This window comes from Labrus mixtus, unplaced genomic scaffold (assembly GCF_963584025.1).
Source record: "Labrus mixtus unplaced genomic scaffold, fLabMix1.1 SCAFFOLD_70, whole genome shotgun sequence".
Taxonomy (NCBI): domain Eukaryota; kingdom Metazoa; phylum Chordata; class Actinopteri; order Labriformes; family Labridae; genus Labrus; species Labrus mixtus.
This window is the reverse complement of record NW_026870091.1, coordinates 246,536-251,149: the sequence shown is the minus strand read 5'-3', so window position 1 is coordinate 251,149 and position 4,614 is coordinate 246,536.

The following is a 4,614-nucleotide window of genomic DNA, read 5'->3' as shown; positions in this document are numbered from 1 at the left end:
TTCTCTGTGATCTTGTAGTTCTCCTTATTGTAGTTCTCTTGTGATCTTGTAGTTCTCCTAATTGTAGTTCTCTTGTGATCTTGTAGTTCTCCTGTGATCTTGTAGTTCTCCTGTTATCTTGTAGTTCTCCTGTGATCTTGTAGTTCTCCTGTTATCTTGTAGTTCTCCTGTGATCTTGTAGTTCTCATGTGATCTTGTAGTTCTCTTGTGATCTTGTATTTCTCCTGTGATCTTGTAGTTCTCATGTGATCTTGTAGTTCTCTTGTGATCTTGTAGTTCTCTGTGATCTTGTAGTTCTCCTTATTGTAGTTCTCTTGTGATCTTGTAGTTCTCCTTATTGTAGTTCTCTTGTGATCTTGTAGTTCTCCTGTTATCTTGTAGTTCTCCTTTGATCTTGTAGTTCTCCTTTCATCTTGTAGTTCTCTTGTGATCTTGTAGTTCTCATGTGATCTTGTAGTTCTCTGTGATCTTGTAGTTCTCATGTGATCTTGTAGTTCTCATGTGATCTTGTAGTTCTCATGTGATCTTGTAGTTCTCTTGTGATCTTGTAGTTCTCATGTGATCTTGTAGTTCTCATGTGATCTTGTAGTTCTCCTGTGATCATGTAGTTCTCTGTGATCTTGTAGTTCTCATGTGATCTTGTAGTTCTCATGTGATCTTGTAGTTCTCTGTGATCTTGTAGTTCTCATGTGATCTTGTAGTTCTCATGTGATCTTGAAGTTCTCTTGTGATCTTCTTGTGATCTTGTAGTTCTCTTGTGATCTTGTAGTTCTCCTGTGATCTTGTAGTTCTCTGTGATCTTGTAGTTCTCATGTGATCTTGTAGTTCTCATGTGATCTTGTAGTTCTCTTGTGATCTTGTAGTTCTCCTGTGATCTTGTAGTTCTCCTGTGATCTTGTAGTTCTCTGTGATCTTGTAGTTCTCCTTATTGTAGTTCTCTAGTGATCTTGTAGTTCTCCTTATTGTAGTTCTCTTGTGATCTTGTAGTTCTCCTGTGATCTTGTAATTCTCTTGTGATCTTGTAGTTCTCCTGTGATCTTGTAGTTCTCATGTGATCTTCTTGTGATCTTGTAGTTCTCTTGTGATCTTGTAGTTCTCATGTGATCTTGTAGTTCTCTTGTGATCTTCTTGTGATCTTGTAGTTCTCTTGTGATCTTGTAGTTCTCATGTGATCTTCTAGTTCTCATGTGATCTTGTAGTTCTCCTGTGATCTTGTAGTTCTCTTGTGATCTTGTAGTTCTCTTTATTGTAGTTCTCTTGTGATCTTGTAGTTCTCTTGTGATCTTGTAGTTCTCTGTGATCTTGTAGTTCTCCTTATTGTAGTTCTCTTGTGATCTTGTAGTTCTCCTTATTGTAGTTCTCTTGTTATCTTGTAGTTCTGCTGTGATCTTGTAGTTCTCCTGTTATCTTGTAGTTCTCCTGTTATCTTGTAGTTCTCCTGTGATCTTGTAGTTCTCATGTGATCTTGTAGTTCTCTTGTGATCTTGTAGTTCTCCTGTGATCTTGTAGTTCTCATGTGATCTTGTAGTTCTCCTTATTGTAGTTCTCTTGTGATCTTGTAGTTCTCTTGTGATCTTGTAGTTCTCTGTTATCTTGTAGTTCTCCTTATTGTAGTTCTCTTGTGATCTTGTAGTTCTCCTTATTGTAGTTCTCTTGTGATCTTGTAGTTCTCCTGTTATCTTGTAGTTCTCCTTTGATCTTGTAGTTCTCCTTTGATCTTGTAGTTCTCTTGTGATCTTGTAGTTCTCCAGTGATCTTGTAGTTCTCTGTGATCTTGTAGTTCTCATGTGATCTTGTAGTTCTCTTGTGATCTTCTTGTGATCTTGTAGTTCTCTTGTGATCTTGTAGTTCTCATGTGATCTTGTAGTTCTCTTGTGATCTTCTTGTGATCTTGTAGTTCTCTTGTGATCTTGTAGTTCTCTTGTGATCTTGTAGTTCTCCTGTGATCTTGTAGTTCTCCTGTGATCTTGTAGTTCTCTGTGATCTTGTAGTCCTCCTTATTGTAGTTCTCTTGTGATCTTGTAGTTCTCCTTATTGTAGTTCTCTTGTGATCTTGTAGTTCTCCTGTGATCTTGTAGTTCTCTTGTGATCTTGTAGTTCTCCTGTGATCTTGTAGTTCTCTGTGATCTTGTAGTTCTCATGTGATCTTGTAGTTCTCATGTGATCTTGTAGTTCTCTTGTGATCTTCTTGTGATCTTGTAGTTCTCTTGTGATCTTGTAGTTCTCATGTGATCTTGTAGTTCTCTTGTGATCTTCTTGTGATCTTGTAGTTCTCTTGTGATCTTGTAGTTCTCTGTGATCTTGTAGTTCTCCTTATTGTAGTTCTCTTGTGATCTTGTAGTTCTCCTTATTGTAGTTCTCTTGTGATCTTGTAGTTCTCCTGTGATCTTGTAGTTCTCCTGTTATCTTGTAGTTCTCCTGTGATCTTGTAGTTCTCCTGTTATCTTGTAGTTCTCCTGTGATCTTGTAGTTCTCATGTGATCTTGTAGTGCTCTTGTGATCTTGTAGTTCTCCTGTGATCTTGTAGTTCTCATGTGATCTTGTAGTTCTCCTTATTGTAGTTCTCTTGTGATCTTGTAGTTCTCTTGTGATCTTGTAGTTCTCTGTGATCTTGTAGTTCTCCTTATTGTAGTTCTCTTGTGATCTTGTAGTTCTCCTTATTGTAGTTCTCTTGTGATCTTGTAGTTCTCCTGTTATCTTGTAGTTCTCCTTTCATCTTGTAGTTCTCCTTTCATCTTGTAGTTCTCTTGTGATCTTGTAGTTCTCCTGTGATCTTGTAGTTCTCTGTGATCTTGTAGTTCTCATGTGATCTTGTAGTTCTCATGTGATCTTGTAGTTCTCATGTGATCTTGTAGTTCTCTTGTGATCTTGTAGTTCTCATGTGATCTTGTAGTTCTCATGTGATCTTGTAGTTCTCCTATGATCATGTAGTTCTCTGTGATCTTGTAGTTCTCATGTGATCTTGTAGTTCTCTTGTGATCTTCTTGTGATCTTGTAGTTCTCTTGTGATCTTGTAGTTCTCATGTGATCTTGTAGTTCTCTTGTGATCTTCTTGTGATCTTGTAGTTCTCTTGTGATCTTGTAGTTCTCTTGTGATCTTGTAGTTCTCATGTGATCTTGTAGTTCTCATGTGATCTTGTAGTTCTCTTGTGATCTTGTAGTTCTCCTGTGATCTTGTAGTTCTCCTGTGATCTTGTAGTTCTCTGTGATCTTGTAGTTCTCCTTATTGTAGTTCTCTTGTGATCTTGTAGTTCTCATGTGATCTTGTAGTTCTCTTGTGATCTTCTTGTGATCTTGTAGTTCTCTTGTGATCTTGTAGTTCTCTTGTGATCTTGTAGTTCTCCTGTGATCTTGTAGTTCTCTGTGATCTTGTAGTTCTCCTTATTGTAGTTCTCTTGTGATCTTGTAGTTCTCCTTATTGTAGTTCTCTTGTGATCTTGTAGTTCTCCTGTTATCTTGTAGTTCTCATGTGATCTTGTAGTTCTCTTGTGATTTTGTAGTTCTCCTGTGATCTTGTAGTTCTCCTGTGATCTTGTAGTTCTCCTGTTATCTTGTAGTTCTCTTGTGATCTTGTAGTTCTCTTGTGATCTTGTAGTTCTCCTGTGATCTTGTAGTTCTCTTGTGATCTTTTAGTTCTCATGTGATCTTGTAGTTCTCCTGTGATCTTGTAGTTCTCTTGTTATCTTGTAGTTCTCCTTATTGTAGTTCTCTTGTGATCTTGTAGTTCTCTTGTGATCTTGTAGTTCTCTGTGATCTTGTAGTTCTCCTTATTGTAGTTCTCTTGTGATCTTGTAGTTTTCCTGTTATCTTGTAGTTCTTCTGTGATCTTGTAGTTCTCATGTGATCTTGTAGTTCTCTTGTGATCTTGTAGTTCTCTTGTGATCTTGTAGTTCTCCTGTTATCTTGTAGTTCTCCTGTGATCTTGTAGTTCTCATGTGATCTTGTAGTTCTCTTGTGATCTTGTAGTTATCCTGTGATCTTGTAGTTCTCATGTGATCTTGTAGTTCTCCTTATTGTAGTTCTCTTGTGATCTTGTAGTTCTCCTTATTGTAGTTCTCTTGTGATCTTGTAGTTCTCCTGTGATCTTGTAGTTCTCTTGTGATCTTGTAGTTCTCCTGTGATCTTGTAGTTCTCTGTGATCTTGTAGTTCTCATGTGATCTTGTAGTTCTCATGTGATCTTGTAGTTCTCTTGTGATCTTGTAGTTCTCCTGTGATCTTGTAGTTCTCCTGTGATCTTGTAGTTCTCTGTGATCTTGTAGTTCTCCTTATTGTAGTTCTCTTGTGATCTTGTAGTTCTCCTTATTGTAGTTCTCTTGTGATCTTGTAATTCTCTTGTGATCTTGTAGTTCTCCTGTGATCTTGTAGTTCTCATGTGATCTTCTTGTGATCTTGTAGTTCTCTTGTGATCTTGTAGTTCTCATGTGATCTTGTAGTTCTCTTGTGATCTTCTTGTGATCTTGTAGTTCTCTTGTGATCTTGTAGTTCTCATGTGATCTTCTAGTTCTCATGTGATCTTGTAGTTCTCCTGTGATCTTGTAGTTCTCTTGTGATCTTGTAGTTCTCCTTATTGTAGCTCTCTTGTGATCTTGTAGTTCTCTTGTGATCTTGTAGTT